Raw genomic sequence first — 21,231 nt, 5'->3', positions numbered from 1 at the left:
AGATTAATATAACACAATGTCTAATTCACTGAGAGCTTAAGAACTAAATGTGCAGGTATATTAAACCTATATGTATCTAATTAAAACAGACTAATAGAGAAAGTGAGGAAGATGCAACCAATATTCTATTAACGTCTATAGCTAACAATGGAATGCTAAATATTTTGAACTCATGCTTCAATTTACACCATATAAGGACCTGCATTTTTATTTGTCACTCCAACAGATTTATTTCTAATGTAACTGTATAAGATTGATTCTGCTCTGGTCTTTATTAAGGTATGTCACAGAACTGAAGTAAAATGTACATCTTTGAGTAGATATGACTGGATCTGCGGATAAAGGAAGAGCAGTGGATGTCTTTTACCTCAACTTTAGCAAGGCTTTTGGCACTATCTCTCAGTACAAGAATATTGTCTCTTGGATACAATATTCTAGTATGCAAGTTGGGGCACTTCAGTACAGATGAGTGAAAACTAAGTGGATGAAAAACCGGTTGGACAGTTGTGCTCCAAGACCAGTGGTTAAAGAGTTGGTAACAAGTGGAGTATTGCAGCCATCTGTACCGGGACTACTCCTTTTTAACATCATTACTAGTGACCTGGAGAAGGTGACAGAGTGCTGCTTGCTCATGACGTTTGCAGATGAGACCAAGTTAGGGGGTGCAGCTGACATGCTGGAGGGCAGGACTGCCATCCAGAGGGACCTAGACTGGCTGGAGGAATGGGCCAATGTGAATATTACGAAATTCAACAAGGATAAATGCCAAAGTCCCACATCGGGTTGGATTAACCCCTTGCACCAATCGTGGCTGGGGCCTGCCAGGCTGCAGAGCAGCTCTGGGGATATTGGTAGACAGTAAACATGAGCCAGGAGCGTTCCCTTGGCAGCAAAGAAGGTCAACAGCATCCAAGGCTGTATTAACAGGAGCAGAGTCAGTGGATGGAGGGAAGTGATTATTCGCCTTTACTTGGGACTCATTAGACCACACCTAGATACTGCATCCAGTGGTGGGATCCTCACTACAAGACATTGACAAATTGGCATGAGCTCAGTGGAGGACCACCAAGATGCTTGTGGGCTGCGTTTGCCCTGTGAGGAGAGGCTGACAGAACTGGCCTCGTACAACCTGAAGAAGAGATGGCTCCAGGGGGCCTGGCAGCAGCCTGATGGGGCCTATGGGGCAGTTATTGAGAAGACAGTCGGGCATTTCACAGTTGTGTGTACGGCTGTGCTTAGTGGGAGACTGTCGTGGTTTAACTCCAGCCAGCAACTAAGCACCACGCAGCCGCTCACTCACTTCCCCCATCCAGTGGGATGGGGGAGGAAATCGGGAAAAAAGGTAAAACTTCTGGGTTGAGATAAGAACGGTTTAATAGAGCAGAAAAGAAGAAACTATAATGATAATGATAACACTAATAAAATGACAACAGTAGTAATAAAAGGATTGGAATGTACAAATGATGCACGGGGCAATAGCACACCACCCGCCGACCGACACCCCGCCAGTCCCTGAGCAGCGATTCCCTGCCCCCCCCCCCCCCCCCACTTCCCAGTTCCTAAACTAGATGGGACATCCCATGGTATGGAATACACCATTGGCCAGTTTGGGTCAGGTGCCTTGGTTGTGTCCTGTGCCAACTTCTTGTGCCCTGGCTGGGCATGAGAAGCTGAAAAATCCTTGACTATAGTCTAAACACTGCTGAGCAACAACTGAAAACATCAGTGTTATCAACATTCTTCGCATGCTGAACTCAAAACATAGCACTGTACCAGCTACTAGGAAGACAGTTAACTCTATCCCAGCTGAAACCAGGACAGAGACAGAGAGGCAATGGGCAGAAGATGAGAGACTTCAGAGAGCTCTTCAGACTGGATATAACACACACAAAAAAAGATTGATCATGAAAACAGTTGAGCCCTGGAACAGAGTGCCTAGCGAAATTGTGCTGTCTATACCCCTGGAAGTTTTCAATACCAGGCTGGGCAAAGCCCTGGAACAACATGATCTGATCTCTGAGCTGGCCCAGCTCTGAGCAGGAGGCTGGACCTCCTGAAGTCTCCTCTGACTTGTATTGCTCTATGATTCTAGGACAGTGTTCACTATGTATTCATGAGAATATGAGTAAGCAAATATTTCTCACTCCAGATTCTTGATTATCAACACAAAGGTCCCTGGTCTGTCCTGATGTGTTTTTTCCTAAGAAAAGTTCTGCCACTCAGGAAGAAAATCTTAGTAATAAAACTGACAAGCTCAAGCATACTACACAAGTTCCTCAAACTGCATTAAAAGTGTTTCACTTAGTATTTTAAACAGACCCGAGTCAGTATTTTATAGAATTATACAAATATTCACCACGTAATAGTCAAATGTGAGATGATTCACCACATAGATCCCATGGTATGATTCTGCCCCATTCCTGAATGAGTATATTAATCTTAGTCAGGCATGAATATTTACAGTTACAAAGAATAAACTTCCCTTTTAAAAAATATTTTGTCATTCTCCCTTAGAAGTCATTGTTCTAGTAAATTTTCCTGAAACTGGATTCATTTATCAGAACATTTACAAAAAAGCATCACAAATGTAAATACAATAGTTGGAAGGTTTCTTAAAGTCCCTCAGAATATTCACATTTAAGAAGCCCAATTTTCTGATTTCAGAAGTTTTAGCTGTTGTTCAATGACTGCTAACTTGCACTCATGGCAGAAGAGTTGAAGCTCATTGCTCTTTTAGCTCAGAAAATCTTGGTACAGACAAGGAGGAAACTATGAAGACAAATATAGTAGTAAGCTGCTTTTATTTGCTTTATTGCCACTTATATCCCTCTCTCTCTCACTCCAGAAGAAAAACGAAAACAAAACTCATGATGAATGGCTTAGTCTTTTAACTATATTAACTGTTAAAGAAATCTCTGGATAAGATTAAATTAAAATAATTTATGTAGAAAACCCTTATCGGTATCGGCTATTCTTTTCAGGTTTCTTATATAGCCTTTCTTTCCATTCTAATCATCCCAATCATTTTAAACTCTCAAGGGTATATGCTTATGTAATTTTCCTATAATCATTTTCTCATAAGGTTATTGAACATCTAGAAACTGTTTTCCCAGTGGTAACTGGGAAATAAAAGTATTACTAATTTCAAAGTACTATAATTTAAGTACAACTTGAAAACATGAAGGGCTACTCCAGAGAATTTCCTATGGAGGACAGCAATCCATTGCAATGAATATTGCAAAGGCTACAGAAATTTAAGGCTACAGTTGTAAAAGATTCACGTACCTTTTATAAAACTTCAGTTAGCCTAAACTACCAATGTCAAAGTCACTCCTAAATGCAGTGCACAGCTGTGTAAGTTCCAGGATTTGGGGTTTTTCCTCTTGCCAGTAACCTGTTTGCCATTACACTCAAGCCACAGAAGACAAACTGAAAAGACAGGAAACATGAAAACAGATGTTCCAACTATAAAATAAAAAAGAAGGGGTGGAGGGGAGAGCAAGAGAGAGTTAAAATATGGCAAAAGTGGCATGATGAGTTTACTAAGTATATAAAAAGACAGGGAAGGATCAGAGGAACAAGTTGGTCAGGGACAGGTCAGCATGGTTACTGCCAGAGTCCTCATCTGCCAATTCTACATCTTTGTTAACACTTGACCCAGATGCCAATTCCTCAGCAGATTTTTATAGTGTGGTGGGGCTGTTTAGAAGCTGATTGCTGTCTACAAATTAAGAGCAATAGTGTTTCTCATTTTTAAAAGTAATGAAATGAGGGCAAAGCATTTGACTGCAAAAACAGATCTGTCAGAGTGAGGAAATTCAACCCACTGACATTGCAGCTATTCAGTATAAGTCAGACATTAAAGACACAAACGGTAAAGGGCTTGAAGTGCTGTGGCAACCCAGCAGAATTCATCCTATGGTTGTCTCCTATAATGTACAGTGCACTGAGTCAGATTCTCGCCTCAGCATAAATCCACTTGTTGCAGAAGAAATTAATGATCACTGGAAGCGAACTGTATATATGCTATATTGTATGTAGTTTAGTTTGTGCCTTAAAGCTGGCCTGAACATAACCTAGGGCAGCCTTAAGGCTGTTCTAAATTAGAATAATTTCTTAAGACCCTAACATAGTGCATTAGAGCTCCCTGCTGCTTCCCATCTTTATCAGGTATAAATATAGTTTAGACAGCTGTACCCAGACAAAGGAAAGAAAATAAACAACTTTTCTGGGCTAATCTTCATATTAACAGGGCCAGCCCAAATTGGCTGTTTTTTGGAAAGTGGTCAGATAATCCGGCCCAAGGGACAGAAAAACACCAATTCAAAATATCTGAAGTACAAATGTGGCCTGAATATAAACCAGGAAGTTTGGTTTGTTTTTCCAAAGCATGACCTGAGCTGAACCATCCAGTCAATATTTGCAAGAACAAACAAATAAAAGCCATGAAATCTTGGTTCCAGTTAAACTCCCTTTTCCTCCTAGTTTGGTATAGAAAGATTTTACATCTTCTGTATGTAGGCAGCTGCCAGTTTAGTCAGCATTTGGGAATTCCCAGATGGCATAAGAAAGGACAAAGCTTTTGCACAACATACTGCAATAGTTCTGGGCAGAAGAATGTTCCTAGGAGAGCTAGAACAACACTTCAATTTACTTCATCACAGTGCTAAAATCACCAAAAGCATTCAGCCAGCTGAGCTGGTGAAAATTAAAGCTGTATAGCTCCATTGTTTAGCCCACAGCATGGCCCAGGAAGTGATAATTGAATCAATATGACAAGCAGTTCAAAAGAGCCTGATCATTTTGGCTTCTTCTCAGGAAAGCAGGGAATAATTTTAAGACAAAAGTTGAGTCCTACTTTCTTGCCCACTCTTAAAGTAGAATGAAAACCCAGTCCCAGCCTTTACGAGGGAAAGTCAGAAATAAAATCCTGAAAAAACCAAGAACAACTGCCGTCATGATCTCTTGATTTTTGGACAGAAGTCTTAAGAACAACTGCACTGAATTGCCAGTAAATGTGTGTTTCCTATGCAGAGTAAATATAAAATGTTATTAAATTAACATCTGCTGTCCTCTATCATCACAAATTCGATTTGACAATCCCTCTTCATGGGGACAAATAGCTACAGAGAGGAGAATTTATGGCTAACCAGACCCTTAGGTAGAATAATTCATTATATTTCTTCTTAAATATCTTATATGTCACTACATCTTTTAGACCTGCAGTAGAATCAGTCATGTAGATTACAATAAACTCATTTCCTTACTCTAGGCTCCTCATTGTCTAACTACAGTATCCTCTCATTATTTTGGACTTATAGGGAACTTTCATTTTCAGACTACCATTGGAAATACTTGATTTCTCTGGTGCTTTGCACCATTAAATGAAAGTAGGTTTCAGCTTTGCCCAGATTTCATTCTTTCTTACACCAAAAGAAGCATCCTTGAAATAAATGCAACTCTCCTGTAATGAATGACCTAAACAATTATCTAATCCAGTTTCTGATTTGTGGAAGGTTTCTGGAAAATTACTGAGTTTCTGCTTTAAATTACAGTCTACAGCTAAAATCCTCTTGCTATTGTGCTTTTAGGTCTGGCTAGCTTTGTAGTTAGACAATTGCCAAAAACTTCTGTTGTTTGGTATACAATGCCATATAGATGTGGCCATTTTTCTTCTGTTCATCTAATACTTTCATCCTGAGATATCTGCCTGGCTCTACTTACTTAACACCAAAGTGTACAGTTTCTTTAAATGCTTTTTTTTTGAGAGTAGAAGAATGTTGGAGGCAGCCAGCTTGCTGTGTGGAGCCAACAGATATGGGCCTCTAGACAAGGATCTTCTGCTAAGCAAGGATTTCTGAGTAATCCAGGTCTTCAGCATAGCACAAAAAGAGCAATTTTATATTGTTATTTTCTTCACAAATGTACATATTGGGGTGTTAAATAATTGCATACTTGGCTCTCCTATCTAGGATGTTGTTAGTCTTTCTCTTCAATAAGGAGCAGATTTTTCTTGTTACTTTGCATAAGCATTTACATTAATGGTTCACTAATGAACTCCAGTGGAATTTGGTTCTCTCTCTATATAAAAGGCTAGAAAACAAAAACTTTCCATCAACATCTCTATTATTGCCCCCAAACCCTTTTGCTTCATGTCTCTAGGACAATATGAATTATGCAGGATGGGGTTTAATATTAGTCTGATGTTGTGATTGAAATACTACCAGTTACTGAGACATACAGCTAGGATTTCAGAGAAGTGGCAAAAGAACTAGTCTTCAAGGAGCTCTATAAACAATTTAATAAGAATTATATGAGAGCAGAAGTTGAAAAACAAAAGAAATTGTCATGGTTTCAGCTGGGATAGAGTTAATTGTCTTCCTAGTAGCTGGTACAGTGCTATGTTTTGAGTTCAGTATGCAAAGAATGTTGATAACACTGATGATTTTCGTTGTTGGTAAGTAGCGTTTAGTCTCAAGTCAAGGATTTTTCAGCTTTTCAGGCCTAGCCAGCAAGAAGGCTGGAGGGGCACAAGAAGTTGGCACAGGACACAGACAGGGCAGCTGACCCAAACTGGCCAACGGGGTATTCCATACCATGGGACGTCCCGTCTAGTATAGAAACTGGGGGAGTGGGCATGGGGGGAATCGCCGCTCGGGGACTAGCTGGGTGTCAATTGGCAGGTGGTGAGCAATTGCCCTGTGCATCATTTGTATATTCTAATCCTTTTATTATTACTGTTGTCCTTGTATTAGTGTTATCCTTATCATTGTTAGTTTCTTCTTTTCTGTTCTGTTAAACCATGACAGAAATATAAAATATAAAAATGACATCATGCATCAAAAATTAATCATCTGCATTTCCACCAGAATCCCTGTTAGCCATTTAGAAGAAACACTTCTGAAGCAGCACAAGTTGGCATCTGACCTTGAAAATTTTAAAAGTCCTTTTACCTTTTGTATTTCTTTTTTCTCATAAATGCTTGATTCAACCAAATTGAGGGGACTTTGAGGGCTGGTGAAGCAAAGTGCAAATTTAAGTCTGGAAAGAGAGTCATGTGAGAAGCATGTGATAAAAAAGAAGTTCTTTCAACAGAGAGGCACAGAAAAGGTAAACGTGTATCAGTGTGCTGAGTGATGGAGAGGATATGAAAGAGGAAGAGGAGAGAAAACAATGGAAGATATTCTAAATTTTAAACAAGTTGTTTGTGGCATGATGTTCAGGGACCAACACAGAGCTAAATGTTGACCTGCTAAATGTGTGCCGTGCAATTCAAATTTTCTCTCTATTTTCATCTAAAATGGCTTATGCAATAATTGATTTTGGCCAACAGAGGTTATTTCAATACTAAATTATATACGGTAGAAAGTTAGCTATCTTTGTATGTAGGACTTCTACATTAATTTCCACAGTGGTAGGGCAGCTAACAATACACCTACAAGCTAGCATTATAATGTGGTGATTTTGTACTTAATTCCTTTGGATTGCCTTTGTAAATTTTACATTACCATTTCCAATTAAGCAAATGACAGCATTTTCCAATTAAATTCAGTGAAAGCTGTGAAAAAAAAGGTTGGTTACTTTGGGTTTACATTTCCACAGATGCAAGAAAATTTTCACCCAATACAGAACTCAAAGAATAAACTCTTTAAAACAAATGGACACATTGGAGAACAAGCTTCGATATGACACAGGCTTTTAAACAATGAAGATTCAGGAAAGACTGAAAGAATATTTGCGTAAAAGCTTGGCTGAGAGATGTTTCTCCATTGTGAGAACTATCATTGAGATTTGTTTGACATTTTATCACAATGAGCCCAGCCTAACTATAGGCATTTGCAAACTGGTTACAGCTCTGACAGTCACACTATCACTGTGAATTATTCCATCTATAATGCTATGATTCAGAAAAAAAAGAAAAAAAATTGAGGACAAGCATGAAACATGTAATTCCAATGAAGTCTTTGAATACTTGTGGTTTTGGGTTTGTATCAGTTTCACTAGTTGCACTTGTGAAGCCAGTATTCAAATTTAAGTGTATTTTTGCCTCACAGCTTTCATGAATGGCTTAACTAATTTCTAATATAAATAGGAACTTCATGATTTCTTCTGTTTGCCAGTTGCATCAGAAAAGTGACAAAAGTCTGTAAATCTGGGGGAAAAAAAGAAGCAAATATAAAAAGCATGTGTTAAAATTTAAAAGCAAGCTACATATCTCAGGCACTTGAACTCTACTAGAGAAGATAGGAAAACTAAGTCAAGTGCAACAGATATATTTTGAATGTATACTTGCTTTGAGCTTAGCAAGAAATTTCACACAAGGAGAAAAGATGATTAGTGTTGAACACATAATGAAGAGCTCTTTCCATATGTCAAAACAAAACTTTCCTAGAAATTTTTCCTAGCATTCTGTAAGGGTAATAGCAGAGGTTACTTCTGCATGTAATTCATGAAGCCCATGGACCTGCCTCAGAAAAAGAGGGAAATATAAGTAAATTGGCTGAAAGCAGGTGATACAGATTTCCAAGAGCAACTGGAACTGGGTTCTGTTCCAAGAAATGTATGCACTTGCAGCAAAATGCTCCAGAAAAATTCACTCATTTTTGCCAAAATAGCAGAAAACTTCACGGTCAATCACTGAACCTGTATGATGATCTGCATGTCACAACTTTGGGTACAATTTTCCACTCTCTTCTCTAAACTTTATTTCAAATTTTAAACTTGCAAGATGCTGGTAGTGTTCCAGCTCCTGGGCATGCAACTGACAAAATAAGACAACCTGGTATGGATCATGATTTCTACACAGGATAAGGACAGAAACAAAAGATTAGAGAGCAGGTGTCTTAGGACCAATAGGCCTACAAGATCTCATAGGTTACTTACTTCCTCTGGGTCCAGGTTCAAAGTCGGCCTTTCAAAGGATGTCTTTCACTTCTGTAAACACATAATTCACTTGCTTTTTAGAAGAGATAGTCATCAAGTTACCATGCATGTAAGTTCTCTTTACAAACATTTGAAGTAAGATCAATTGAGTATTTTTTCCAGTCTTGCTAATACCTACCTTTCTGTTGGTTTGCTCTCTTTTATATGCAGGCATGAATAGATGAACTAGAGAAGAGCACTGTGGTAGCTTGACCCTGGCTGAATGCCAGGTGCCTACCAAAGCCGCTCTATTACTCCCCCCCTCAGATGGACAGGGGAGAGAAGATATAATGAAAGACTCATGAGTCAGGATAAGGACAGGAAGAGATCACTCACTAATTACTATCATGGGCAAAACAGACTCCACTTGGGGAAAATTAACTTAATTTATTGCCAGTCAACCAGAGTAGGGTAATGAGAAATAAAGGCAAATCTTAAAACAGCTTCCCCCCTGCCCCTCCTTCCTTCCCGGCTCAACTCCACTCCTGATTTTCCTCTACCTCCTCCCCACCAGTGGCACAGGGGGATGGGGAGGTGGGTTCTGGTCAGTTCATCACACGTTGTCTCTGCTGCTCCTTCCTCCTCAGAGGCAGGACTACTCACTAGTCCCCTGCTCCAGCGTGGGGTCCTTCCCACACAAGACAGTCCTCCAAGAACTTCTCCAACATAAGTCCTTCCCACGGGCTGCAGTTCTTCATGAACCGCTCCAGCATGGGTCCCTTCTACAAGCTGCAGTCCTTCAGGCACAGACTGTTCCAGCGTGGGTCCCCCATGGGGTCACAAGTCCTGCCAGAAAACCTGCTCCAGTGTGGGCTCCTCTCCCCACTGGTCCGCAGGTCCTGCCAGGAGCCTGCTCCAGCGTGAACTTCCCACGGGGTCACAGCCTCTTTCGGGCACCCATCTGCTGCAACGTGGGGTCCTCCCTGGGCTGCAGGTGGAGATCTGCTCCACCGTGGACTTCCATGGGCTGCAGGGGGCAGCCTGCCTCACCATGGTCTTCACCACGGGCTGCAGGGGAATCTCTGCTCTGGCACCTGGAGCACCTCCTCCCCTCCTTCTTCACTGACCTTGGTGTCTGCAGGGCTGTTTCTCTCACACGTTCTCACTCCTCTCTCCAGCTGCCGTTTCTGTGCCAGCAGCAACTTTTTCCCCATCTTAAATCTGTTATCCCAGAGGCATTACCACTGTCGCTGATGGGCTCGGCCCTGACCAGCAGCAGGTCTGTCTTGGAGCCGGCTGGCATTGGCTCTGTTGGACATGGGGGAAGCTTCTAGCAGCTTCTCACAGAAGCCACCTCTGTAGGCCCCCCATTACCAAAACCTTGCCACACAAACCCAATACAAGCACACAGTCAGTAGTGCTATGAAACATTATAATTTTCTTCCTAATCCTCATTTAATACATGAGCTAACGGTAGAAGAAAAATGAAAATTAAAGGATATGCTTATTAAGATAAATGTGGCAAGCAAGCAGTTTTGCAGTTTACTGTTTGACAGAATTAAGCACAGCTGCTTTCAGGAGCTTTGGTTTACTTACACAGTCTTTTGTATCAGTGTTGTCTTGAACTTGTCTTTCATTTTCCATGTGCATAGTAGATGACTGCAGTGCCTATGTCATGGTTCGATGCAATTTAGGGCACTTCATAAACCCTAGTGGCTTAACCTTTCAAGGTTTATTTTGTCAGGTCTGTGAGGAAGTTTTCTCCTCAGGCTAGAGTGCTCTCCCTAAATAGTTCAAAGTATTGCCTCAGAGTTGGCCTCTCTATAGATTTTGGAAGTCTTGACGCATGCAAAAAATTACCACGTGCTTGTATTTTCACAACATTGCAGCTTTTCTAAGCAAGGATGATGATGTGATGTATGAAGATTAGAAGCCAGACATCTGGTGCTAGCTTCAGTGCTCCTGAAACTATTTTTGTACCCCTGGCCAAATGAGTGTTGATACATTCTGTATCCATGTTACCCACCCATGCTCATGTGCTGTATGGAGCTGTTGAGAAGATGAGGGTCATGGTAGCTACTACCCACAAAGAGAGAGCACCTGCTTCAGCGTCATTTTGAACTATGTTGCTCCTAGCTTTTATCTTACCGACATCAGGTGTGGTAGGTATCTGGAGCAGTGACCAAGGAACAAACCAAGATATTGTATGTGGTTGTCACACTTTATTTCATTTAAGCTGCTGGTAATCTTTGTTTTGAGCAGAATTGGCCCTTCCGTAACCAGTATTTCAAGTTGAAGCATGCTGATGCTTTGTTATGTATTAGGGAAGACTTTTATAGCAATAAGGACATCAATTTCTAGTTTGTACAAAAGCTCATCTAAGAAGTAGTCTAACTATGCAGGTGGAAAGACTGAGCTGTGAAAGCATGTCTCAATGTTGACTGCATGTTTAAATGTAGAGCTGCATGCTTAAAACTGCAGCTGGTGCCTGGTCATGACATTGATAGCAATGCCATAGCACAGGAATATCTTTCACCCAAACACAGCTCAGGGAAGGGTATGTTGTTTTACCCTGACAAAAGATGAACCAAAGATTCACCTAATAATGCTTTCATGATTGCAGTCCTTTCAATATGAAGGCAAGTTAATTTTACACTACTACCAAGCTTGAAATCATGCAACAGGCTCTTCATTAGCAAGTATTAATATTTTCAGGAACAGCACTGTCCTCTCACTACCTGATTATGCCTTATGGTATCTATGATGATGTTATTCTGTCTTTGGCAGTTTGCAAACTTCCTTTCCTGGAGGCGTAATTTAAAGGATTAGTTGAATTTAAAGATAAAATAAAAGCTTTTAGAACTGGAACTCCTCCTGCACATTTCAGTGATACAGTGAGGTTATCTGTAAATGTTACCTTTTGTTTTGTTTCTGTGCTGAAAAGTTCATAATTACAAGGTTGGCAATTTTGCAAATTTTATGGAGCATTCACTACCATGCAAAAAGTGAGTTCAGAGCTGCAATCCTATGAACACAATTGCTGAACAATTTCATAAGATTCAGTGTGAGATTATAATATAGCCCAGCTGTGTATTCCTGAGAAATTAAAAAAACCTATCCAGAAGCATTCATTCTTTAACAAATAATAATGTTAAATGTCAAGATCGAGTCATTAATAACTCGTTCTGTAGAATTTTTTACAAAATCATTCTTAGATTATTATGATTTTCCCCTTATGTGGAGGTAGGAAACCAATCATATATCTATTGTATTAATGACTTAACATGGTTTGTCTGGAATAAGACAAGGTAGATGCCATTAAAATTCCTCATCTTTGTTTATCAAGTAGCCTAAGTGGGCTGAGGAGGGAAGAAAAGAGGGAGGCTTAGTGGTAAAGCACTGAATGCTAAAATGAGAAAGAATAAAGCATTAATAATATTTTTTATCCTTATGGTTGCTATCCACCAGTTTCTCTTTCTCAGTTTCACTGTCATTAAGAATGAATGTCATTGAAACACTGTGGAATGAGTCTAATTCTAAATTCTTCCAGCTGAGATCCTGAGCTATATGCATACATAATACCCGCATGTTTGGTTTTTTGCACAGCCCTGGAGGTTAATCCAGTAGAACTTTATCTGCAGCCCTGAAATAAGCGTATATAATTAAATACATATGAAAAACAGATCCAGTGAGTAAGAATCCATACCAAGTTTTACTATGAAAACCAATTACACTTTATGCTCTTCATGGCTTAGCCTCCTGGACTGCAAGAAATATCCAGCTGCCAAATAACTTTTGATAGAAATATTCATGCTAGGATATATGTTTTGCAAAAGATGTTAATGCCAGAGACAGACTACCCATGCATTTATTAAGAGGTTTATGAAATACAGGCAAGCCACAGTGGAGGTCTACCAGGGTAATCTGAAATGACAATACTTTCAATTTACTAATATAAGGAGTCATTATTTCATGCTCAGCTGATCACATTATCAGCCTCCCCTTACCATACTGTGGTGGGCTGGCCCCAGCCATCAGCCAAGAACCTGCTTGTTCACTCCTCCCTCCTCCAGCAGGACAGGGGAGAGAATAGGAAAACCAAAAGCAAGAAAACTTGTGGGTCAAGGTAAAGAATGTTCAACAGGTGAAGGAAGGCGGTGGGGGGGTGAGGAAATAGGTCTGCAAAAGCGATCACTCACCACCTTCCATGGTCAGACTGATGCCCATCCCCAAGCAGTGACCATGTTGGAAGGCGTCTGCCTCCTTTCTCCCTCCACCTCAGTTTTGTTGCTGTTCATGGTACATATGGTAGAGAATAACCCTTTGTCCAATTTGGGTAAGCTGTCCTGGCTATATGCTCTCTCAGCTTCTTGCCCACCCCAGCCTACTTGCTTGGGGTGAGGGAGGGAAGGAGTGTAGAGTGGTAAAAAGAGACAACTTTGATGCTGTGCAAGCACTATTCAGCAATAGCCAAAATATTTCTGCCTTATCAACACCATTTTAGCCACAAATCCAAAACACTGCACGATGTGGGCTGCTATGGAGAAAATTAACTCCATCTTGGCCAGTACACATACAGGTTACCTTTTTTCTATTAATCACAATCAGAGAGAAATTAGTGCTGCTTTGGAAAAAGCCTTCTTTATTTACTGGTTTGATAACTGTGTTCTACATAGAGAACCATAGCATGGTTTAAGCTCTTATTATCTTTTGGGTCTGTTTTTGAGCGTGAACTGTTTTGAACATGGAGGGAAAGAGTTCTCAAAGGGATGCCCTGTTCATACAAATGCACCTATTTTCTAGCACAGGCTTATTATTATCTCCCCTGTTATGCATGCAGAAATGCTCCATACAATTAAGGGAAAGACCTCAGGTGCGAATTTACTAGCAGAAATAAAGATGTCAATCTGGCGTCTTTGTCCATTTTGACCACTGGTTAATGCAGTGTACCTCAAACCTTGGATGCAGTCAAAGGTCACATAGCTCTGCAGCTCTCACTGTCTGACTGGGACGGCTGCTCCTCCTCTATGCCTAATGGGGAACGTGCTTACTTCAGATCTGAAAGGGTACTTGCGCAAATAGGCACAAGTCCAAATAGTGATCCACAAAGTGCAGACTAGATTTCAAGGGACCAGAGGAATATCTTGATCATGAAATATGTGAAGAACATTTGTATAGGACTGGAAACAGAGTAAGGTTTTAATATACAGCATTTATTTTTGGGTTCTGAAACCAACATTTTTAGAGAAGAAAGATTCTTGGCTGGTGTCTACGGTGGAAAGTAAGGTCAGAAACACTTTTAAGAGTTTAGGAGTTTGAGCAGAGAGGGCCTCATTATCTATGCTTAATAGTGATTTGGGAAAAGTTAGCTGACCTAAATTTACGATAGGATTAGAAGGAATATGCTCAGTTTTGGTCAGTGCTCTGCAGTTAAACGTAAGATTGGGGCTAGGGTTAATATGAAGGTTAAGGTCTGAGTTTCAAAACAGGCTTGTGAACTAGAGTTAATAAGGGAGCTAAATTGAAGCAGGTTTACCAGTCTAGAGTCAGAGCTAATTCCTTAGAGAACTAAAAGGAAATGCTGAGGTTTAGCCAGCAATGCCATATTCTTTAAGGTGCAAACTAGGGCTAGGTGGGTGCTTGGGAATAAAGGGAGTTAGGAGTTGTGGGTAATACTGAGATCAGAAGGGCTATCGTAACCTGACTTTGTGTCTAGTTCCACTTGGGCTTAAATGAACGTGTTGAACTTTGGTCTCTAACAGACTGATGCCTTAGAGTTTCAGCTTATGTTAAGTCTAGGGTAAATATACTCAGGAAATTCTGGTCATCCTGGTGTTACAGACTCACTGATTAGGACCTTGGAAATAATGTTACATGACATTACGTTTTCTGCTTTAGAAGTCTGCTGGTTTGGACTGCAAAGCTTCATATACTCTCAAGGTCCTATATGAACAATCCATAACCCTAAAGAGTCAAACCTGGAGATTAGAATTAAGCTTTGGAAGTCAATGGAGGGCTCATTTGCTGTGTTTCTAAAGGTTTGACAGCTTATTTTTAGGAGTGGTCCTGTTAGGAGCTAAGAGCATGGGAAGATTTGGTAACAACAGTCTACTGCTGTCAAGTAGCAGGCTGGGATAAGAGCCTCAGGTTTAGAATTTCGGAGAGGACAAATCTGCAATTACTTCTTAATGTAAATAGTTTTGTCAAACTATTTTTAGCTTTGGCTCTGTTAAAGTCTATAAAAACATAGTGAGTATCTACCTCTTGCAACCCAATCTTAAGTTAGTTATTAGCATGGGGTTTGAAATAAGTTCATACATACAGGGAAAGCTGAACAGTACTCAGCCTGTGATTTGAAAAATATTGCTAACCTAGTTCTAGTGCTATTTACGTTAGGTGCCTGATGAACACACTGAGTTTTATCTTAACACTGAACATAGGTTATAGGTTTAGAAAGCACAAGGAAAAAAGTTCTGGTGATCAACTAAAGCAGCAGCTCAATTTTGAACTAGGGGAACAAACTGAGATTAAATGACTTACTGCATGGCTGTACCCCATCCCTAGCCATACCCAAATCAAATCCTAAACCTAAGTGAATCAAGGGGTCTCTTGCTCCTGAGAATTATAATCACTTCTGAGACTATTCACTACGGATTAAGTCTCTGATTAATCACTTATTAACCAGATCTCTGTTGACTGCAAAGGGAGTATAGGCATCTTACAAGCAGTCACATATACTTAAATGCCTAAATTCAGGCACTTTAATCTCAAACTGAATCCCACCACAAACAATTGATGTGGACTATCCACTTACTCTCTCAGAAGCAGTGGTTCCAAAATTACAGCAGGTAACAAATCTGACATTTTCTTACATCCAATCCTAACTCATGCCAAGGACTGAAAGGTAGCTCAAAAAACTCAACAAGATCTCTTAGGTCCAAATAATACTGCCCTAAATTTAGCCCAGTCATGTTTTCTAACCACAATATTAAAATGAATCCTGATCTCTTGACATTCTTTATCGCAAACTCCAGATTTAACTCAGGTACAATATAATGGAAGTGATGGAAAGTCACTTAGCATATTACTTCCTTTCGTGTACAAGCCCTAAAGGTTACATTAGCGAACATTTCTAAACCCAGAATTGACTACAGCTCAGAACTTTCTATGTTTCAGGATCCTAACTGAATTCTAACCCTTGCAACCACAACACCATTAGAAACCTAATCCTGTATACGTGTTGGAATCCAGGCAGAATACCCTGGAAACACCCAGAATTCATTACATTTTTCTAGGTCCTAAAGGAACCAGCCATAAGCCTAGGTCAATTAATGTGTCTAAGTCCCACAATAAGAGGAGCTGCTCAGACTTTCCATTTCCAGAATAATGTATGCAAATGTAAAGAGTTAGGATTCTATATTGAGTTTCATGGACATCACTTGTCCTAATATAAATTCATGTCTGAAGTCAGGGTTAGGAGTCAGAAATGCAGGAAGGCTTAACTGTAATCAGTGCTGGCTTTAGCTAAGTTAACCGATCTTTAGATTGGTGCTGTCAGACTGATTGCTTTAGGACATTGAAGAACATACCATGTTGTGGTCCCTGGCAGTGCACTTTTCTCATGCAAAGCCAAGGCTTTATGTTCAAGAATAGGCTTTATTTTTGGAAATACAAGTAGCCAAAGAGTGTCACTACCTTCCAAGCCTTCCCAGACACAGCAATAATTGCAGCTCAGCACCCCCTTGATTTTTTGTACCTTTATTTTAACCTTATTTCTAGCCCTTAACTGGAAATAAATAACTTTAGAGTAAAAGATTGCTACACATCATTAACTTCCAAAGCAGCATCCTGGAATTTTTTATCCTTATCTAGGATTATAACGATAGTATTGGACTTAATTCTAGAGAAATAAATCAAATCCATCAAGTTTTATGTCCTTTAAGACAGGCTAGAAAACCTAACTGTACTACATTTCAGCCCTCCCTCTATTTCCAAACATTACTGTATCCCTAATCGAGAGCTCTTGGTCTTTCGCAAACAAATTGTGTCAGGTTTGCCTTTTGCCTTGCAAAACCAGCTGTAATATTAGGGAAGCAAACTTATGGAAACCCAGCAGTAACTGCAGGTCATCTTTCCTGACATTCCAAGGCAAACCTTATTCTAGACCTAACCCGAATCCTAAATGTTTATGTTGCTTGTTCCCTACCACCAAACCCAAGTACAGAGAAGAGGCTTGCTTTTAACAAGTAATTTCTTCAAGCAGAATACGAAGTATAATCTGCCAGCTCCTAGCAGGACCTGTCCAGACCCTTCAGATAACCCTGATGCCAACTGAGAGCAGCTGTCATGTACTAGCACATACCACTTCTAGCCAGAAAAGGCTTAAAGATATAAATGGGCTACATGTATCACAGGAGCTCCCCCTTGTATTCTCCTTGTCCTTTCTCTCTCTTCCTTAGTCATCCTGTCTGCATATGGAGAATACCGTACAGTACCTCCTTTATCTGCCACAGCTCCATTAGCAAGGTAACAGTTTTCAAAAGAATAAAGGTAGCTGTGAAAAGAAGAGAAATAAACTACAAATAAAACAAAGAGGCACTGGATTCAAGTGCAGCAAGGAAGATTTATGTTAGACACCAAGAAAATTTTTCCATGGTTTGAATAACTAATTATGACAGCAGATTCTTGAGATGATGCTGTAGTCTCTTTTTTACTGGGGGAGGGAAAAAGTGGCAACAGTCTGTGCAGGAAAACAACAGACAGTATCTTGCTCATGAAGAGGAGGTCTCATAGACCCTTTTAACTTTGTTTCCTGTGATTTGTATCTAAATGGCAGAGTCCGTTAATACAAGAGAGAACTACTATAGCTAAATGTAAATCTGTCTTCCTCACGAGACTGAGGAGCAGATCATCTCTGGACTCCTGCAGTGAATAGTGCTGTGTCCCAGACAAGCTCCAGGTCCGAATGATCCAGCTGGGGTTTTTTTAAGTATCAAGCACAAAATCGTTCTTATATTTCTTCATTGCATCTTGATTTAGAGTCTATGCTTTGCATTAATTAGATATCAGTCAGACTCAAACTCTGAAGTGCTTTAAAGGGACAAAATTTGTACCTTCACTAGCATAAGAACTCTGGATGGAACTCAAGGATGTTCACAATCTTTAAATGAGACATGTGTGTTTCAATTAAAATAGAAATATCTCTATTACTCAGTTCTCACACTAAAATAGACACTTTGGTCACAGTATCCTCCAGAAGACTTTACAGAGCCCAGTCAAGCCCTTTAACTTATACATAAGCAAGTCTGTTTTGTCAAACCAAGCATCTCAGCAGGAGTGGCAAACAGCATGAACGCGCACCAGTAAAATATAGAAAAAGAAGACATGGTAGGAGAGAGTAACACAGAAGAAAGAGGTACAGAACAGATACCTTCAGTTTAACTGAAAGTTTAAAAGGTATTTTAGGAGCTGAAGGAGAAAAAAAAGTAAATCTCTAGGTGATTTATAGAAGCCATAAGAAATGATGTGCTTTAGCACTTAACATTGTAACTATTACATAATGCACTACCCAATTGCAGAATTCCTTGCAATTAATAAAAGTGTTATTACTTTTTGACTGTACTCTGGTGTAACATACATAGGAACGAACATTGAGCGAGAATAATTTCCTAAATGGTCTGATTAATATAAAATTAATATAAAATATAAATGGTTTTAGTTTCAGTGGTGAAAATTCTACTTTAAGAATAATTTTTCCTATTAGCTTGAGACATGTTTCTCCCCCTGCTGAAATGAATAGACATTTATGGTTGATGTTTGTTTTCTCCTGTGGATCCTCATCTAGCTCTAGAAGAGGTATCAATCATTGTCCATTATCCTTTCTGAACATTTCGTGTGTCACAGCCACCCTACTTTGCTTTCCATGGATGCGGCAGGTACTCTTCTCACACTGCCAAAACCACAGCGCAGTGAAGGAGAGACTGGAATGAGTCAAATTTTCACAGTTACCTTTGCAAAAGGTTAAGAGCAGCAGGTCACAGCAGGACATCCCCTCTCTCTCTATCCCTGAGGGTGATGTAGACCTCAAGCTCTGCCCAGCCTTGCCCCATCTCATTGGGTGATGATGCCCGTGAAAAAGTTTATTTGTTCTAATCCACCCCAGAGCCATGAGCAGCATGGCCGCAAGAGCAAAGAGGGCTTAGCTTGGGCTTGGACCTTACAGCACGCTGATGTGGGCACCCACTTACCAGGGAGGCAGAAAGGTTGCGTGCAGAATATAATGTAGTTATGGGTCAAGGTGCAGATAGTTATGGGACAATGGACACAGCATACAGCAGCCACCTGTACCACCACCTGCAGGAAAAACATGACTTGTCTAGCTCAAAAGCCTTGAGAAAGATCCTACCAAGGGCAGCATACCTATAGTCTCTGTGCCTTCAGGGTAGGTTTTTTTCATGTCTGTGGAAGCTTGCACTAGATCCAGCTTTACTGAATTGAGTAAAAAAGCAAAACCCCTCAAACCAGAAATGCCAACAAGTGGTAATGAAAATTTAACTTTCTAGAGGAAATGAAAAAATTATTTGACTATGGTGCTAATCAGGACCTAGAAGATACATAATCAATAAAACATAAGGAATAAAAAAAAATTTCATGGCTCAATGAGCTTTATATGTGTGTGCGTGTATATACATTTCATTAAACTGGTGCCTAAAGCGAAAAGCTTTATGCCATTACCGTAGTGTTATCTCACCCTTGATGAAGAGTACAGTGGCACAACATAACAAATTCTCTGTCCTCCGGAGACCCATAAGACCCGTGACTTGTCACCTGTACAAATCTAGCTCTTTAAGACCCTTTCTTAAATTCAGACTATTCTGTGATTCCCTTGTAAGATGTGTCACTGTTGGATGCTACAAAAGGACCTCTGAAGTCTTGTATGTCCCCACCTGGTGAAAATTCAGACAAATTCCGAGTTTCAGTGGTGTTTCAGCTCCTCTAAAATACTGATGTGGGGCTGCCTCATAATTTTTCATTTTTAAAATTATCTCTTGCAATGGCAATTATCCTTTGCAATGGCACTTGTAACGTTGCTCTGAACCCAACAGCTTGGAGTAATAGGAACAGTTCAATGCCTCAGTTCTCAAATGGCACTTCACACTTCACAGGAAGGGCTGTTTAGTGCTCTAGAAATATGAGCAAGTATGTTCTGTTTCATTTAAGCAGTCTCTGCTCATGTCCTTTAATAGGCAAACTGTTTGCCTTTTAGAGAAAACATTTAGTTAGATGCAACCACAGAATGTGCTGCTTTGATCACTGTAAATAGCTGACTTTTGTTTATACAATGTGATTTAAGCTTTAGCACAGCTAGTAAGATGCCGTAGTGCAGCACATTCGTTAGGAGCCTTTCTGTCTGAATTTTCTCTAATATTCCTGGAAGATCAAAACCAAAAACTGAACTGTGATCAGTGTTATGAGGACTCCAGGTCTGTATATGCATCTCAGGCCAGCTCCTGCTGCAAAGCATTGCGGGCAGGACATAACTACAGATGAGATTTTTGACTGGAGGCACCTATGCTTCTTCTAGTAGCAAGAAATTGGTTGCCTGGTGGAGCACATTCCTCACATGTTCAGGGTCAAACTGAATGCTAAGCTGTAGTCAGGAAGGAGTATTTGCCTGGTCATATGGACAGAGAATTTTTAGGGGAGGCTGGCAGGGGAGGAAAGGCTGCCTTTCTATTCTCTTCTCTGCTCTGCTTGTGGTACATTACAATATTTGAGACCTCATTTTCAAAAGTGAGAATTTTGCTGTCTGTTCCAAGAAAAAAAATGTAAGTACTCCCACAAGGTACATGTATGTGTTCAGAGAGTGTGAATAGCATGGTAAGCAAGGTATGTGCATTTGGCTGGTTTCTCTACCCTCAGGAAAACAAAACACGTTTGAGCAGGTTGTCAAAGCAGAATACATGTAGGAAATAAGGGAAAGTATTGCCAAAAAAGCTGTTGACATTTTATTCAGTTTGCTTTGCTTACACCTGCAAACCATACAGTTTTCTTAACACTTGGGTGCATGCTTACTCACAAATGTTAATGTGAGCAAATATTCACAAATAAATCTAAATTGATAGCAGACTTCACAAAATACAGTTAAAGAACTCCATGTTCCCAAAATATTCTTAGAATTCTCAGATTTATGAAGCTTTAGTTATCCCGGCAGGAAACAGGAACAATAAGAAGATAACATACATGATTAAACCCATGGTGCCAATAGTGAACACTCATGAATAACATATAGTAAGTACTGGATTGCAGAAAACAAAATTTATCTTCTGGTAATGGCCATTGTATGCTATGCAAGCACATACAGCATGC

Source organism: Accipiter gentilis, chromosome 4 (assembly GCF_929443795.1).
Source record: "Accipiter gentilis chromosome 4, bAccGen1.1, whole genome shotgun sequence".
Taxonomy (NCBI): Eukaryota; Metazoa; Chordata; class Aves; order Accipitriformes; family Accipitridae; genus Astur; species Astur gentilis.
The sequence above is the reverse complement of the archived record's forward strand: the minus strand, read 5'-3'. Positions refer to the sequence as shown.